Here is a 19,694-nt window from a genome sequence, read left to right as displayed (position 1 = left end):
GACAGAAAAGACTAAAAACTATAGCAGTATCATTGTTGTGATCAGTTCACAGTTTAACTGTTCAGTGCAGGTTGGGATCAGAGAACAGGATGAGTCTGATGAGGTAGGGACAGAGGTTGGAAACAGGAGGTCACTGTTTGGGAGTCCTGAACTTTGGAATTAATTTTATTCCTAATTGGCTGTATGACCTGGGTAAGTTCTGTACCATCTCTGGGCTTCTGTTTCCCCAAATGTTTAAGAGGAACACAGCCTCCATGATCAACAGAACTTCCTGTTACAGGTCAAAAAGACACTATCTCAATTCCCCCTGGAATTCACACCGTGAATGCTTTAACAGTCCTAAAAATTCTATTGGGCAGATACTGCAACCTCTTTCAAATGTCTCTTAGTCCTCTGAGGTGTGCTGACCTATGAATAAAGGTCCATCTCTGTTAAGGTCAGGAGGCCTCATATTTGCTTTCAAAGAGCTACAAGGCCCCTCCTTCCCTGCTAACCACAGAGCAGTTCTTAGAGTTGCTTAGATTCTGTCCATTGTTTTTAAAAAATGCCACATTAAATTAACACAACATTGTAAATCAATTATACTTCAATAAAGTTTTTTTTTTAAAAGATCATGAAAAAGATGTCCCATGCTCTTGGATTGGAAGAATTAATACTGTTAAAGTGGCCATACTACCCAAAGCAATCTACAGATTTAATGCAATCCCTATCAAATTACCCATGACATTTGTCACAGAACCTAGAACAAATAATCCATAAATTTGTACAGAACCTTAAAAGATCCAGAATTGCCAAAGCAATCTTGAGGAAAAAGTACAAAGCAGGAGGCATAACCCTCCCAGATGTCAGACAATACTACAAAGCTACTGTAATCAAAACAGCATGGTACTGGCACAAAAACAGACACATGGATAAATGCAACAGAACAGAGAGCCCAGAAATAAACCCACACACCTACAGTCAATTAATCTTCAACAAAGGAGGCAAGAATATACAATGGAGAAAAGACAGTCTCTTCAGCAAGTAGTGTTGAGAATGTTGAATAGCTACACACAAGTCAATGAAGTTAGAATACACACTTGTACCATACATACACACACACACACACACAAACACACACACACAAACCTCAAAATGGCTTAAAGATATAAATATAAGACATGATATTACAAAAATCCTAGAAGAGAATATAGGCAAAACATTCTTTGACATAAATCATACCAATGTTTTCTTAGGTCAGTCTCCCAAGGCAATAGAAATAAAAGCAAAAATAAACAAATGGGACCTAATCAAACTTATAAGCTTTTGCAGAGTAAAGGAAACCATAAACAAAATGAAAAGACAACCAACAGACTGGGGAAAAATATCTGCAAATTATGCTACTAAGACGGGCTTAATTTCCAAAATATACAAACAGCTCATACAACTCAATAACAGAAAAACAAACAACCCAATCAAAAAATGGGCAGAAGATCTAGATAGATATTTCTCCAAAGAGGACATACAGATGGCCAACAGGCCCATGAAAAGATGCTCAACATTGCTAATTATTAGAGAAATGCAAATCAAAACCCCAACGAGGTATATCACCTCACACTAGTCAGAATGGCCATCATTAAAACGTCTACAAATAATAAATGCTGGAGAGGGTGTGGAGAAAAGGGAACCCACCTACACTATTGGTGGGAATGTAAACTGGTGCAGCCACTATGGAAAACAGTATGGAGGAGCCTCAAAAAACTAAAACTAGAACTGCCATATGATCCAGCAATCCCACTCCTCTTCTCCTGGGTATATGTCTAGACAAAAGTATAATTCAAAAAGATACGTGCACGTCTATGTTCACGGCAGCATTATTCACAATAGCCAAGACATGGAAACAACCTAAATGTCCATCAACAGATAAATGGATAAAGAAGATGTGGTATACACACGCACACACACACACACACACACACACACACACACAAAATGGAATATTACTCAGCCATAAAAAAGAATGAAATAATGCCATATGCAGCAACATGGATGGACCCAGAGATTTATCACGCTAGGCAAAGTAAGTCAGACAGAGAAAGACAAATACCATATGATGTCACTTATATGTGGAATCTAAAATACAACACCAATGAATATATCTACAAAACAGAAACAGACTCACAGATACAGAGAACAGACTTGTGGTTGCCAAGGGGGAGGGGAGGTGGGGAGGGAAGGATTGGGAGTTTGGGATTAGCAGATGTAAACTATTGTATATAGAATGGATAAACAACAAGGTCCCACTGTATACAGGGAACTATATTCAACATCCTGTGATAAACCATAATGGAAAAGAATATGAAAAAAAAAGAAATATATATATATAACTGAATCACTTTGCCGTACATCAGAAATTAACACAACATTGTAAATCAACTATACTTCAATAAAATTAAAAAGCAAATCATGAAAAAAATGCCATGTTGATACGTTAGGAATTAGGGTGGGCAGTCCCCAGTTCTCTGCTGTCAAGCACACACCGCCTTGATCTTTGCAATTCAGTTCTTAAAATTGATAAGCCTTGTTTCAAATACTGCCTCCTATTTCTCCCAACACTGTACAGTGAAGGTGGGGGGTTGGATCAGATTCTTCTCTAAAAAAGGCTTTGAGCTCCAATAGTCTCCTCCTCGCAAGGACAGCAGCAGTTTCAGTAGATGAAGGAGGACCTTCCTCCTGAGCATGTGGCTCTGTCCCAGAAGTAGCCCCTCTCCCCCAACCCCAGCCCCCCACCCAAGTCGACACATCATATTCAGAGGAGCCAGACCAGCTGACTCTGCTCTAAATGAAAGCTCTAAACAATCTGGTGGCATAAAAACCAAAGAGTTGTTCTCCAGCTCCTCCTATAAGAGGAAGATTAACTGGGAATAATTTAAAGAGGAGAACGCAAATGAGGAAGACTGAAAGGTAAAAAGAAAGGGAAGAACAGGAACAATCAACCTTCAGGATCCCTTACGAAATCCTGGGTCAACATCCTACTGGTCTCTTGCAAGCCCTGTTCATGCTGATGACGTTTGCTTACCTTAGCAGCTTAAATGAAAATGCTTCACTATGTCCTGTGCACTAAGTTAAGCTCTTGAGCATGCATGGCCTCATTTCACCCTCAACTAGAATGTCAGCTCCATGTGGACAGCGGTGGGTTATGTGACATGTTTGCTGTTGTACCCCCATTTTTTAGGACAACACCAAGGCCCCTTGTATGTGTTCATTAAGTATTTGGCGATACACTGAATGATGACTCTCTGAGGCTACTAGGATTACGACCTCCATTCTACAAAGCATAAATTGGAGTTCCGGGAGATTAAGTTACTTGTCTAAGGTCATGCAGCTGATAGGAAGTAGACCCAGGATTCAGGTCTGTCTGGCCTCAAAGCCTGCTTTGTTTCAGACCCTGTGCCCATCAACCATGCCTATCCCCCTCTACCTCCCTATTTAAGGCTCCTTCCTCTTTCATGTGACTGCCCCAGGGCCACCTCCTTCTGGAAGTCCTCCTTGATCACTTCTTTGGAAGGTAGGACTCCCCTAGGAGTGACATAGTCCACAGCCCTCCTATCCTTTCCCAAGTCTAAAGCCACCTTCCCCAGAAGGCCCCTTATGAGTACCCTGAGCAGTGTCTGAGTACTTGATACCTGGTATTGTTATTGTTTGCAAAGTGTGTGCCCATAGCAAGTTATAAGCTTCTGAAGGAAGTCTCTGTATATGGTTTATTTTGTGTATTGCAAGAATGCCTGATTCATAATGGGTTTTTAATCAATTTATGTTCAGTAATGACTAGTTTAAGCGTTGGAATCATAGTGTCAGGGAGCAATTTGGCGTTGCCTATCGAAATTTAAAATATCTTTTCTTTTATCATATAATTCCAACTTACAAATATAGTCCTTAAAATTCACACATGAGGCTGTTCATTGTAGCATTGTTTATACTAGTAAAAACAACAACAATAACTTAAAGGCCTATTACTGGTAGACGGTTAGCTCATGATACATCTGTACTATGGAATATTAATCAGCTATGAAAAGGAATATTGTAGATTTGGGTGAACTGACATGGAGTCATCTTTAAACCATTGTATTAAGTAGAAAAAAGCAAGTTTCAGGAAAAATATATAGTTAAAATTTCCCTATATAAACGCATGTCAACCGTTCTAGAATCTGCACTTCAAATTGCTAAGCAGTGGGTACTTTTGGAGTGGGATGTAAGTTTGATGAGTGAACATTTCTGCTTTTTTCCTCTGAAAATGCGTCTTAAGATTTTTATGGTGACCTAAAACAACAGACGCATAGGACATGAAGACTGGCAGAGGCAGTGCAGGATGGGGCTTAGGCTCACTGAGTATTTATCATCTGCCAGAGACGGGTTGAGGTCTTTGCCTGTATTCCTCACTTACGCCTCATAACAAAACCTCAGAGGTAAGGACCAGCAGTGCCACTTTATAGATGAGGACATTGAAGTTCAGACTCAAACACAGCCTGTCTAAATCTCAAGCTCATCCTCTTCAAGAGCTTAACACCAAGATTCTAATCAACGTCCGTTTTGTGGATGGAGACGTGGAGCCCTCTGTGGTTTCACCCAGCTGGAGGTCAGCAGCCAGGAAGCTCCCTCCTGCGCTGTGTCTCCCTCTCATTGCTTTTCTCATCTGGAGGTCATCACCCCAGCCAGCCAAGTTGCTCTTCAAGGGCAAGGGCAAGGGCTTTGCCTTTTGTTTCTCTGCCCCCAGGTCTGAGCTGATCGTACTTCCACAATGAGATAGTCACTCCTCGAGGGTCCAAGTCAGCACTTACATGGCTTCGTTTGCTCTTTTGTCTTTAGAGATGGAGATGAGTTATCTTTGCAAAGCAGACTTCCAAGGAGGGAAGAGTGGGACCATCTGCATTTTTTCAGAAGAGGAGAGTGAGCAGGAAGGAGCTGTAGGAAACAGTTCCTGTTTAGTGATTAGACCCAACATTCACTGATCAGGTTTGGCAGAGACATCCACAGCTTTTGTTCCTGGGGATGGTGATTGCATCAGGGTCTTTGATGCCTGGCTGGTCTGCACTGGGGATGGGCCATCTCAGAAGGAGTCAGAAGGTGGGAACTAAGAATTCAAGTTAGAATCCTTAAAACTCAGACGTGGGAGGAACCTTAGCAGAGGTGATTCAATCCAACTTCTGACCCTTGTGAGGGAACCTCCCTGGATCTTCCCTGCAGAGTGACCGCCTGGCTCTGCTCCAGTGACGGGGAGCTCACTACCTCACAGAGGAGTGTGCTCCATTGTTGAACAGGTCTCACTAGGAGAATGCACTTGCTTGCGGTGCTGAGACTTGCTTCCCCTGAACCCTCATCCACAAGGCTCTGAGGTAAAGGGACCAGAATCTTCAGCCCTGCCTAGTGTATGACTCAGGATAAGGCACTGAAGGTACTTAGGAGGCCTGAGAGAGTCCTTAGAATCTAATCTCTCATTTCACAGATGGGAAGAATGAAGTCCAGAGAGTGGACATTTTATTAAAATCCAAGTCTCTTGACCCTCAGTTCAATGCTAGAAGAATATTCTGCTTCCAAATATAAAAAGAAATAAGGACTCATTCCCTCAATCTCAATTACCAAAATATCAGACACTTGTTTTTAAGTACTCTGCTCAGAGCTACAGCCCCTACTGAATCATCACCACCACCACCATCATGGTAATAGTGATTATACACTGAGTGTCTACTATGTGCTTAGGCATTCTGTCCAGTATTTTACATTGAGCGGCTGCTTCTTCTTTTTTTTTTTTTTGGTGGTACGCGGGCCTCTCACTGTTGTGGCCTCTCCCATTGCGGAGCACAGGCTCCGGACGCACAGGCTCAGCAGCCATGGCTCACGGGCCCAGCCACTCCGCAGCATGTGGGATCTTCCCGGACCGGGGCACGAACCTGTGTCCCCTGCATCAGCAGGCGGACTCTCAACCACTGCGCCACCAGGGAAGCGCTTGGCGGCTGCTTCTTAAGAACCCTGTGGAGAGGGGCAAGGGATCTCCCACTATTAGAAGGAATGGCCACCTATCATGACAGTTGTCTTTCAAGTAGCTTCTTAACGAAGAAAAGATGTGCGTCCTCCTACCAGATCTCATCATATGGGGCTTCTAGTATCAGAGTGGGGCTGCTTTTCCTCTGCTGAAAAGGAAATGCCCGTGTACATGCACACACACACGTGTTTATACAGGTCCCTGACACACAGATACATAAAAGGGAGCTCAGGGCTGACTCCAGGAACTGCCTTCTCAAGTGGAATTATCTACAGTCCCACAGCACTTCTTTCAGTTTCTCAAACAGACCCAAACCTGGCCCTGCTGCTTCTATTTTTTTTTCTTTTTGCACATATTATAGGTCATGATTAATGATTAGGGAAGACCATGGTTTCTGCTTCCCAGCTTGGATCATATGTATCTCTCCTTCCCTATACCACCCTCTTTTCTCCCTCTATACACAAGGATACACACACACACACCTTGTGCCCACACACTCAGGCATGAACATTCATATTCAAAAGGGTCCAATGTCCCCTTATTGTCCATAAAGTTGGAACACCCTAGCCTAGAAATAAGGTCCTTTATGATTAAGCCTCATTGCTTCCTTCCAACCTTACTTCCTCCATTTTTTGTCATTCTCCATCCAAAGTGGTCTCCTGTGCACTCCATCTCAGCCCTTTCTCGGACGGTGCCACTGGCTGGAATGCCATCCCCTGTCCAATCGCCAAGGCCCAGTTCAAATACTACAATGTCCATGAAACCAGCGGTGATGTTCCTAGGATTCCTGCTGTAAATAATCTCTCTCTCATCAGAGCTCTTAGGATCATTTTCAAAAATTGCCTCAAAATACATATTGATCCCAACAATTTATGCAGGTGCCTGAACTGTTACCACCCATCCCCCGCCCTCCAACACAGAGATTTATTTTTGGTGCATGTTTCCCTTTGGTACCACCTACAGCCTTGGAAGCTTCATCTGCTTTTACAGGAACCTCTACTCACCTCTTCTTCTTTTTGTTCCCTGTCTTCATGTTACTAGGTCCCATTTCAAAAAACAAGTGCAGTGATTTTGCATTGCTATTATTTTTCATCAGCGTTATAAGAAATGTTTGATCAACTCTTGTAACAATATGCCTGACTATGTTGATAATAATAAGTTAAATAAGGCATTTGATTATTGATTGCTTCATTTAAATCTTTCACAGAACCGATGAGCTGGCACATTTTCTTTTAATTTCCATTTTATAGATGAGAAAACCAAGTCTTGGAGAAGTCAAGTCATTCATGCAAGTTAAGTCACCCACAGAGTAACAGAGCTGAGATGTGAACCCAGGCATAGCTGACTCCAAAGCCCAAGCTCTGGATCACAGAATAACCCAGAGATATGTATTCACATGCAGTTTACTATATAACAGGGAGACAGCCACAAGACCATTATTTAGAAATAAAACCTGGATTTATAAGAGATCAGGAAGGAAAGAGGAAACAGTCGGAGCAGGCAGTCTGAGAACAATGAAATGTGGTTTACAAGTTTGGGGTAAACTAATTAATTGTGCTACAGCAAAGAGGTCAGCCTGAACAGTCCATCCTTGAGTGGGCTGCACATGAATACCAAAGACTCGTTTTTATTGTTTGTGGATAGTTCAGAAAACCTTGAGCATTTAGCTGGGAAGTGTAGGTGGCAGGGTGTCTCTGTCCCCTTCCATCAGCTCCTCTGCCTTTGTTGGGCCAGGTCTCCCCTGCTTCCTTCATCAGAACCTCTCCTTAGGGAACAATGTTTCTTACTTCCCCAAAGACTGATTTCTACAGTTAAAGGACACAATGCATGCGCAGCCCTTAGCATGTGTAGCTCTCATATGGTCCTACAGTGATAGATGTAGAGCTGTGTTAAGCCCACAGTCATGGGGCTGTTTATTACCTTTATGTTTATTGTTACCAATGGGACACTGGTGGGTTTTGTTTTCCTGGCTTTTGCCAGTGTTCGGGTTCCTTCTTCAGCAAGCTTCGGTAACTCACTTGCCTACCAGCATGCTCATGAGTATTCATAGAGCGTACTGATTTGGACTGATCAGCTCCATCTATTAGAATTGTCTTGGCCACATTGAATATATAGTTATAACAGAAATCTGTCCCAGACCGTCCTCCCTTTGATGCCTGCGGGCTCCCAAGGAACGGTGCCCGGGCTCCAGCTGGTTCAACTCCCTTGTTTACCCAAGTGCTATCTCCCACTCTGATAGAAGCATTTCAAGGTGGGGGTCTTTTCTGAAGCATCTTTAGCCCCTATTCCACGATCACACCTGTGGGAGATGCTTAGGGAGTGTTCTTGGACTGAATGAGTGATTGAAAATACCACTGTACTGCCCTATTGCTACATACAAAGGACTCTCACTGCTGACAACCCCCTGTGGTGTGTTTTCCTTCCCTGGGAAACCACACCAGTTTAGCTTTGGCCATAATTCTCTCCACGTACCCTTTCATGCTTGTGCAACAACCCGCTATGTCTCTTCCTTGCTTTCAATTGGCTATAGTTCAGCATTTCCCATGACATTCTACAGCCAGTCTCAGCTTCCCTCCCTATCACCTTCCTAGGTCTCCCAACTGCCTCTCTCTTCCGGATAATGCTAAAACAGCTAGCATTTGCTGAGTACCTACTATGCGGCAGATGTTTTACATGCAAAACTTCACTGGATCCTTGCAACGGTCCATTAAATAGGTCGATTACTACCTATTTTTCAGGTAAAACAACTGGGGCTCAGAGAAGGGACTTCACAAGCCTAAGAGAAATAAGTGAAATGCAAACTCAGCTGTGACTGACACCAAAGTCTAGCAGTCTAACTATCTTCATGTAGAAACACTGATTAATTTTTTTAGCTATTCAAGGAAAATTGCACATACTGATTTGAATACTAATGGGTAGTCACATACCCCTGAACTCACTTTTACTCACAAACCTTCATGGCAACAGCTCTTCCTCTTCTAACCTTATACATATATCCAGTTTCTGCAGAAGCTACTCCAGCTTCCCATGTGTAAGGCCAAGAGCTGGGCGGGGCTTGGTACAAACTCTATACGACATAAATCACACCCTTGATGACTTTACAAAGGAACAGGGAGATGAGGGAAAAAGAGAAAAGAGAACAACAACAAAAAACTATATCAAAAGAACTGACTACTAGACTACTCTCAGAAACACACAAAGACTTGTGGAGGTTCCAAGGAATGAGTTAGGAAAGGTTAAAAAAAACCAACAACAATATTTACTATAAGCCTGACACTGAGGTAAGTGCATTAATAACAATGGTGGCCATTTTAAAGCACCTACTATGTACTATGGGCTTTTCATACGTCCTCCATCATCCTTACAAGAAGCCAGCAAATCCTATCTCTATGCTTAGCACTATTTTACAAATGAGGAAATTAAGGCACAGAAAGGTGGAGGAAAGTACCTAAGAATACACAGCCATGAAGTGGAAGAACCAAAATTAGAATTCAAGTATGTCTGGGTCCAAAGGCTGTATTCTTTCTGCTAGACCTACTGCCTGCAATTCAGGCATTTCTCACCGGAACCTCGTTACCTTCCAGTTGGATCCACCATATTATCCGTGTTAACAGGTAAAGAGCAAGGGGCAGAGTTGGAAAGGACCTGGAATCTAGAAGCCTTGTTTGGGAGAAAGAAGGCTTTGTGTAGATGAGATGTGAGCTGGCCCTGAAAGGACTGGTAGGATTTAGTGAACAGACACTAGGAAAGCATCCTCAAGAGAAAAGTCTTCATGATCACAGTCAGGGAGAAGTGGGAGCACAACACACAACAGAGAAAAGAAAAGGCTACCGGCCGGTGTGGCTATGGCATTAGGCGGCTGGAAGGGGACATAGCCAGAATCCTGTTGAGTCCAGCTAGAACTCTTGACTTTGGCAGATGGTTTGCTTTGAATTAAGGGTGTTGACACTGTGGAGTTGCCTCTGCAAGAATTTAACCCCAAACAGAGGCACTGGGACTATTTTCAAGGGACCATGGGAAACAAATCCATTTGCTCCAACCAGGAGGCACAATGCTCCCTAGACATTGGCTCTGTGCAGCGACTTGGAGTGTTTTGTACGAATCTCTCCCAAACCTGGGCAAATAAAGTCCACAGAGCCTTTGAGAGACAAAATGGCACTTGTTCCCCACCGTCTAATCCAAGCAGCCCTTTGCTGACTAATTGAATTACTCTGGCCCACAAACTGATAGACAGCTGCTAAAAATGGTTATTGCATTATTAATTCGCTCCAGCAATTTCACATTAAACCTATACTGTTAATAATTTTCCCCCTTCTATTTCTTCCCTCTTAATTAGACTATTTAAAACTTTGAGGGAATAGTCTTCCCATGCTAAATGGAGGCATCGGGCAAATTACATTTTTGATTGAATACTTCTCTGATAGGCCAGCAAATGAGACTGTTGAGTTGTTAATTATTGTCAGAGTTCCACACGACGCCTGCTAATGAGGCAGTCAATCTCAGCTGTCAGTCCCCGAATATTAATGGAGGCCAATGGGATGTACTGGGAAGGATGCTTGCTGGAGGGCCAGGGTGTCCATTTCACTGGCCGTACATGAAAGGGTGGTGACTTCCTGCTGCTAGAGCTAATGGAAACTTGTGATGAGTGTACAAAGGGGGAGACAGTAAAACAGAGGTGAGGACAGCCAGAATGGCTTCATGGCACCAGGGGGGCACCACTGGGATGGCTGGCTTGGTTGGTGTTCAGTAATTATCGCTGCTTGCCTGGCAAGGCCGTCTGTGTGTTTGGAGTTTTGCGGGGGAGCTGCTGGGGATGAGGAAGTAGCTGTTGAGCAGTCAGGAGAAGGTACACATCTCAAGACTGTGATCTGGGCTCAGCATGATCTAGCCTCAGCGCTGAAAGACGTCAGGTTTCATTCAGCAAAACTGGGGGTGACAAAGAGGGGATGCCATCCAAGATTGGGCATCACAAAACTGTATATTTAGTCTGGAACAAAGCAGAAGCTCAGTAGAAGGACAAAGAAGGGAAAGAAATTGGATTTGATTCAATAAAATATTTACTAAGTACTTTGTATGCATGATAAAGACAAGTTCCCTGTGCTAACTCCCAGGGCAGGCATTTTGGGGAAATTGCCCTTGACCTTTCCGTCTATTTCACAACTGTCCACTCCTCCCTCCCCTCCGTTGTCCCACTTCCTAAGGCTCTGGTTCTCCTTCACTAATGCTTCAGGAATTCTTTTTCTTCTTCATCCCCATTTCTGCTTCCCTTGTCCATGGCTTGCTTGGTTACTGTCCCATCTAGTTACTACTGGGTCTGCACTCTTTCACCCTCTCCTGCTGTGACCTCTTGGACCTCATCTCCTGCTCCTCTCCCAGTTACTCTGTTCCTCAAACATACCAGCCAGGCTTCCTGACTCCCCTCTGAGCTTTTGTTTCACCCTCTCAGAAACAGGGCATCGACTTGCTGTGGCATCTGGCAAGGGATCTGGTCAACACATGCTAGTTTCTATCTCCCTGAGCCTCTCTTTCCTAAGCTGCATCACTCCAACTGATGTTTAATCTTTTTTTTTTTTTTTTTTTTTTGCGGTACGTGGGCCTCTCACTGTTGTGGCCTCTCCCGTTGCGGAGCACAGGCTCCGGACGCGCAGGCCCAGCGGCCATGGCTCACGGGCCCAGCCGTTCCGCAGCATGTGGGATCTTCCCGGACCGGGGCACGAACCCGTGTCCCCTGCATCGGCAGGCAGACTCTCAACCACTGCGCCACCAGGGAAGCCCCTGATGTTTAACCTTTACTCGTAGGTCCATCTGCCTATACCTCTGATCCTATTCATTTGATGATGATGTAGATATGGGTTGACGATGAGGATGAGGAGGCTGGCCTCTCAAGGCTACAACATCCTGGCAACAGGTGCTGGGGGGTTGATCCCTAAAATGGAGGCTCCCCTCCCATCACATGGGAGAAAGCATGAAGGCAAATTCCTAACCTGGGAGAGGCAGCGGGCAAGAAGTTTGTGAATTCATGTAGGCTGATTTCTAGATTTTACTTTGCAGCTGTGTGGGGTGATATAGTTAACAAAAAGAGAAAGAATGGAATTTAACTTCTAAAGATAATCTCTTGCCACTTCGCTAATGGAACGGCTGAGGCCACAAATGCTTACTGACAGCTTGTTAGGTACCAGACACTGTTTTACGCGTCTAGGATACTATGGATGACAAAACAGGCAAGATCTCTACCTACCAGGAGCTTATATCCTAACTTGGGAGGCAAAGAGAAGATAAGTAAATCCATCCATCCATCCATACAACGATTTCAGATAATGATAAGGGATATGAAGACCGCATCTCTTATGGCACGGAAGTGATAGTGGGCCAGGCATATGTCAGGTTGGGCAAAGTTAGGGAAATATCAAGAGGTAGATTTGAGCCAAGATCTCAGCAAAGAGAATTCAGCTAAATGAACAGTGGTCAGGGGAGAGCATCGTAGGCAGAGGTAACAGCACACACAAAGGGCCTGAGAAGGAACATAGCTTGCAAGTTGCAGGAACAGAAATAATGCTGGTTTGGCTGAATCATGATAATGAGGGGTGGGAGGTGGATATAGTGCATTTGAGTTTAGAGAGGCCATGGTAATAAGCTTGGATTTGGCACCAGGGTCAATGGGAAGCCTTTTGTAGGATTTAAGCAGTAGAATGACACCACTGGATGCAGGTGCTTTTTTTAAATGTTAAATATGTATTTATTTATTTGGTTGTGCCGGGTCTTAGCTACGGCAGGAGGATTCCTTAGTTGTGGCAGGTGGGCTCCTTAGTTGTGGCATGCAAACTCAGTTGTGGCATGCATGTGGGATCTAGTTCCCTGACCAGGGATCGAACCCGGGCCCCCTGCAGTGGGGGCGTGGAGTCTTATCCACTGCGTCACCAGGGAAGTCCCCCTGGATGCAGGTGCTTTTTAAAGATTCCTGGTGAGAACCTTATAGATGAAATCCGGTTGGTGGGTGTACAACAACCAAGTACATTCGGTCACCGCCTTCTTAGAGTTCTAACGGTGGAGACAGACACACAGCCGGGTGTCTGATTCAAGGTAAGGACAAACAGACTGAAGGTGGACCTCCATGGCTGCTCTTCCTTTCTTCTATAGTCATAGACATTTTAGTTTGGTTTCTGGCTTCCCAGAATAAATATCACATTTCCCAACCTTCCTTGAGGCTGGGTGTGACCACTGGGTTCTTTCGTGGCTACCACGATATATGTGGATGTAGCTTACAGCAGCTCCTCCTTGGGAAGCAATCCATTGTACAATTTGCTTTCTTTACACTGTCTCCATCCGATTGCTCGCAGTGTGGATGCAACGGCTGCACTACCATCTTGGAGCTCATGGGATAAGAGCTAGATCTCAGGGGTGGAGGAACAGAAAGCTGGAGGAAGCCTGTATCTCTAAGCACCCCTGGAGCAAAGAGCTACCATTCGGCCCTGTATTCCTCCCTCTGAACTTTTTACCCAAGAGAAATTTACACCTCCGTCCCATGTGGAAGCAGGTTTTATCTTGGGCCTCTGTTATTGCAGACTAAGAGTTACATGTGCTAATAAAGGGGTGGGGAGAGATTTTTCATGGGCCTTCAGAGAGATAGGAGCGAATTCCAGCTCCTTTAAAACAAACTGCCCACATTTACTCTGAGCTTCCCTCCTACTTTCTTCTCATTACCTGCTCTGCAGTCCTTGCAGCTCAGCGCTTCAGGAATGGGTAAGACTAGCTGTCTCTGAGACCTCCCAGTGGTCTTATTTGTGCTTCCTTGCCTACCCTCAGGCCCATTTCAAGCAGACAGGAGAGGAGCCAGAGTGAAGGTGAGCACGAGGCAGTCCCTTCCCGCAGAGAAGCCAGCGATTCTGTTCCCTGTTTATGAGACAGGCAGGCCAAGACAAGTCTGACAAGAGCACTTCAACAATTAAACCAGCATTCATTTCACAAGGGAGGAGGAAAGCCTGATGAAAACAGAACCTAGCTAACAGGAGATGGCAACCCTTTGGAAGCTACGACTTATTGGCAAAGATCATTCCTGAATTTTATTTTTTAAAAAGCCAAGGAAAAGTCACCATTGACTAAAATATCACCATTTAAACATAATAGGTGGAACATACCAATTATGCTGGAATCCACATGAATCTGTGCAAGATGTTAGAAAAGAAAAAAAATAATACTGAGATGGTCTGCCTGTTCTGGACTGCTCCGTCTTCTAGTTAAATAATGTCTTCAGGCAGGAGTAACAGTCAAAGAATGGAACAGAGGGTACACAGAAAGCATTGCCAATCAACCAATCTGAACATGGCAGGATCCCGGAGCCTTCTGTTTTGTCAAGTGTTAGTCCTTTGTTTTCTGGATCAAGGAGACAGCTGGGGAGTCCCAGCAGAGGGGCTGAAGTCATCAGGGGCACTTGGGGCTCAGGAAGCAGATATTCAAGAACTGGTCCTAATGCATTTCAATATTTTTACAGCAGTCACTGTGTACTGTTACATACCTGCCGAAGATCAGCCCCACTTCCACAAATGAGAAACTATTGCTCCAAAGAGGTGCCTCGATGCCTTGGACCAAAGAAGCCTGGTTTCTTTTCTCAACAGCTGCAGAGATGCCAGTGTTCTGCAAGTTTTCTTCCAAGCCCCATAAAGGGCCCTGGAGTACCCATCAAAAGCAGTGCCAGATGCAGCTAATACACACAAAACACTTTGCAATTAACAGAGCTGAGTGTGCCATTAAGACAACCTTATGAGGAAGGCAATACCCCCAAGTAAACCTCAGAGCGCAATGGTGTTAGGCTGGTAAGCACCTAAGTGATGGCCTTGTAAAAAAAAAATGGCTTTTGAATTCATTTAGCTCTCTAGGCTGAGGCATTATGCAGACAGATGATGGTCGGTCCATTATTTTCTGTTGACATTTATATGCACCCCACTATATGGTGACTGTTGGAGAAATAGGTTTGGTTTTCTAGAGTCAGGCTGTTATGCATGAACCTTCCAGCTCTTTTCCTGTTCTAGCTGTGCAAACTTGAAGAAGTTACTTAAATTCTCTGAGCTTTTATTTTTCTCATTTATAAAGAAGTTTGGGGGATAATACGCACCCTGCTAGGTTGTTAAGAGTAATTACAAAAGGTGTCAGTTAATGGTAATTCCCTTAGCAGTCTTTAGGCCCCTGCTGGTCGAACATATACTGCTAGATCTCACACTTTAAATAAAACACGACCTGGACTGAATTCCAAGAAGGGTATCCCACTGTTCACTACGCTGGGGAATTAGGGCTGTGAGAGGCCAGGGCCTCAGAGAATGGGTTTTAGAGTTTTGCATACCTGAATTTGAGTCCTGACCCTGCTGTTTTACAATAGCTATGTGATCCTGGGCAAGTAACTTAAGCTCTCTGAGCCTCATTGTCTTCATCTTTTTTTTTTTTTTTTTAAATAGATTTATTTATTTATTTTTGGCTGCGTTGGGTCTTCATTGCTGCGCTCGGGCTTTCTTAGTTGTGGTGAGCGGGAGTTACTCTTCATTGTGGTTCGTGGGTCTCTCATTTTGGTGGCTTCTCTTTGTTTTGGAGCACAGGCTGTAGGCTCACGGGCTTCAGTAGTTGTGGCTCGTGGGCTCTAGAGAGCAGGATCAGTAGTTGTGGTGCACGGGCTTACTTGCTCCATGGCATGTGGGACCTTCCTGGACCAGGGTTCGAACCTGTGTATGCTGCACTGGCAGGTGGATTCTTAACCACTGCACCACCAGGGAAGTCCCTGTCTTCATCTTTAATATAGAAATAAATACTGCCTAGCTCATAGGATTGTTGTAAGAATTAAATAATGTAACGTGTGGGCCCAGCAAATAGAAGACACTCAGTAAATGTGAGCTTTTAAAGAGATATCCATCATTCCAGAAGCATGTTCCTCCTTGGGTCACAGCTAGATTTGGGGACGAGCCAGGAAAAGAATAAAGCTTCTCGTCCCACAATCTAAAGTACCACCTTGTCCTCAGGGAAAACAGGATTCAAATTCCATTTCCACCCTTTACTGGCTGGTGACATGGGCACTAACATTACCTGTCATTTCACTGTCATCATGTGCAAGATAAGGAAGCAATTCTTCCTCTATGTGGGGATATACATGTCCCACCTTATTGTTTTGAGCATTAATTAGCTTATATATTTATTTAACGTTTATTTATACTTATCATGTTCCAGAAGCTATCTTCACACTTAACAATTGTGACTCATTAAAGTTAACCTTCATATCAACCCTTTGAGGTAAGTACTATTATTATCCCCATTTTACAGATGAGAAACCAAGAAAGAGACATTGAGTAACTTGCCCAAGACCACATCTTAGTGAGTGGCAGACTTGGGGATTTTCTGGCTTTGGGGTTGACGCTCCTAATCACTGAGCTGTGGGCCACCACCATCACTGCTGCCACCACCATCACAACTGCACTCACTAGCACAACCACACTTCTCCTGTGCTGAACAGGCACCAAGCACTTTCACGCACGGCCTCATTTTATTCTCACCACAACCCTTATGGGATGCGTTAAGGGACTTGCCCAAAGTCACTGAGTTAGCGAGTGCCAGTGCTTACAACTGATTCAAGTCTCTCTGGCCCCAAAGCCCATGCTCCTAGGCACTTTACAAAACTGTTGAAACTGGGAATGCACCCAGCACATCACCAGGCACATATCTGACAGTCTCCAGAAGGCATTTCTCTCTTCCAGAAATTTCCTGGAAAGAGAAAGCTGTAAAGGTTGGATTTTCTGACAGCCCTTGAGCACTTTGATATCCATCTTTTCACCCTGTCTGATTTGAAGGGTGAATCTCGGATAACAAATGAACCCACACACGTCTCCACCTTGCTCTCATTGAGCACAGCTCTGTCCAAGGCCTGGCACCTTGTTTATGTCTTTGGAAAGAAGGCTGATCAGCAAAGGTGGGTGGTCGAGCACTGCCTGACTCCTTAGGGGCTGGACAAAGCATTGCATGTGAGGACACAGGTCTAAGACACTAGGGACCAGAACATAAGAGAAGGTGTGAATAGTCCATCATTGTTTGGATCATGTGTGTCTGATATCTAATTTGGTTTGATTTTACAGGCCTAGTATTTCGCAGGAGAATGTTGGGCTCAGATGATTCTACGACAGTGACCTTGTTTCCCTCTCTGTCCATCTTCCACGCTGAGCCAGAATAATGGTTCTAGAATGGAAATCCAGTAATGCTCTCTCTTCCTCAAAATCCTTCCATGGCTCCCAAGTGCTCTCAGGAAAAAAGACAGGACCCCTGAATATAATCTATGAGGTTCTTCATGGTTGGTCCCTGGACCAACCACTCTCTCCTCACTTCCTTCTTTCCCATCCTTCCTCACCCTCTGACATCAACCTTCATGCAGTAATCCAGAACACCTTGCCTTTCCCAGGATGTCTAGGTAATGTTTTCCCTTTGCTTTCTCCTGTCCCCAGCTTTTCCTTTGGATGTCAGCTGGGGACTCCACTTTTCTCTGGGAAGCCAGCCTGGATGATTCAAATCTGTCCATCCTCTCATCTCTCATTTATGAGAACTATCTATTATCTCTCCAACAAGGCCAGGGACTGGGTAGAGTTTTCCACCCTGTTAAGTCAGTGACACAATGGGTGAGCCCTTCATAAATATTTATTGGTTGAATAAATACAAAAACAAGCATTGCCAAGGATTAACAACTACCCTTGTTTTCGGAGGCTGGGTAGAAAGAAACATATTTAAGGTTTAAGACAAGGTAAAGGTGCAAATGGAATTGAAATTTAAAGACAAATGAACAAGTGTGGTTCTCTGATTCCTAGTTGATCCTGGTACTATCTTTCATTCGTTTTATAAAGATTTGTTATTTTTTACTGAACTGTCAAGTACATGACAGGCTCAGCTGCAAAGAGAAATATATCTTTTCTGCCCTCAGAAAGCTCACGGTCTAATGGGGGCGGCAGATACACCAAAACAAAACTCACAAAATATATTTTGGCTGTTTGAGCCTGTACCAAGCCAATTTTGGGCACAAATCGTTTCTAATTTTCTTAGTAATCTATGAGACAAGCATTTATGCCATTTTTACAGATGAGGAAACTGAAGTGCAGGGAGATTTGCATAACTCAGGTTACTTAATTTAGGTAACTTCCCTTTGTTCAGTCATGCAATGCAGTGATAGATATACAGACTGGCTCTCCTTAACACCTGTGCTCTCTTGCCATATTCCCTTAATTCATACTCCATTCTGCTGTAAAACACCTGAACAGCACTTTGTACATTTGCCATCATTTGTAGGCATATTACCTCATTTCAGTCTCACAAAGGACTCTTTCCGAGGCAGACAAGGATGCTATCACAATCCTCCATTTACAGATAGGAAATCTGAGACCCTGAGAGGCTGGATGATAACCTCCTAAGTCACATATTAACGCAAACAGGTACAGAATACAGGTTTCTAGGTCGTGGGGCATATTCTTTGTCACTTGACAAATACAACCTCTGAAATCGTGCCCCTTCAACCCCAGACACGTGACTCCATTTGCTGACAAGAAACACTGACATTTCTTTCTCATGGTAGATCAATGGCACTGCCCTATGGCTGGATGATGGCATTTTACAGGCCCTGGGGGTCCTTACCAATTCCCCATGTCCCCAAGAAGTGCTTACATTAAGTTCGCTTTCAGGCCTTTATCCATTGCTCCCCGCCTCAGCTGATACATGAAAGGGCTCTGGAGACCATAGCCAGCTCTTGGCCCCATTTGGGGACATCACATTGGTCCAAACCACAGCACATTATCTGGGTCTCAATATTTTATCACAATATTGTTCTTCAGACTGATAGCAATTAATTACTATAAGTACACAGGGGGATAATTCCAGAGAAGAACTGATCATATCTCTGCGATCTTTCTTGCTATTAAAAAAGAAAAAGAAGAACATTACCAGGAAGGGATTCTCTCTGCCCCTCATTGTTTCTCGAAGTTTTATTTCCTTAATTCAACTCAACAAGCATTTACTTTTTTTTTTTTAATTGCTGTTTGCCCAGCAGTGTTAAGATTTGAAGAACAAAGATAAACATGATTGGAACCCATCGTCTCAGGTTACCCACTCTATTAAAAAAAGAGAGATGTGTGAAAAAGTAGTTCTAACTCAGAAAGACTGGATAGCACATAAGTAAAAAGCTTCTCCTTTGCTGGAGGTTAGTCACGAGTTCCAATCCCAGTTCTGCCACTTAATTGGCAAAACATCTTTGGGCCAGGGACTTAACCTCATAGAGTCTTGATTTTAGTACCAGCATCAATGTCTTATTTAAGGATGACAGGAGATACTATATAGACAATCCTGTATAGTAGCTAGCACATAGTAAATGCTCGATAAAAATAATTGTTTTATTATTATTATTTTCTTACTTTCTGGCCTTCCGCAGGACTGTCAACTCCTTGAGGACAGGGATTGTATGTTTTTCTTCTTTGTAACTTCTCTATCCCTTATATCTAGCAAAAGGCTCATCACACACTTGACTCTCAATAAAAAATAGAAATAAAAATAAATTAGCCAAATATATTTTAGTCATACAGACAGAAATGAAATTACTCTTGTTATTCTTTTGTAATTTTTTTCAAATTGACTAAATTAAAAAAAAAATCAGGAAAGCCTCCTACGTGTGGAG

At 43.6% G+C, this 19,694-nt stretch overlaps 1 protein-coding gene across 3 annotated transcripts in view; it reads right to left on the bottom strand.

Annotated features, from left to right (window-relative positions):
• The window catches only part of ASTN2 (astrotactin 2), a gene marked incomplete at both ends in the record, with an annotated part of 919,723 nt that overhangs the window by 414,347 nt on the left and 485,682 nt on the right, over nucleotides 1–19,694 (bottom strand). The gene's annotated exons all lie outside the window — the stretch shown is intronic.

This window comes from Hyperoodon ampullatus (assembly GCF_949752795.1).
Source record: "Hyperoodon ampullatus genome assembly, chromosome: 6".
NCBI lineage: Eukaryota > Metazoa > Chordata > Mammalia > Artiodactyla > Ziphiidae > Hyperoodon > Hyperoodon ampullatus.
This window is presented reverse-complemented; position numbering and strand designations above follow the sequence as displayed.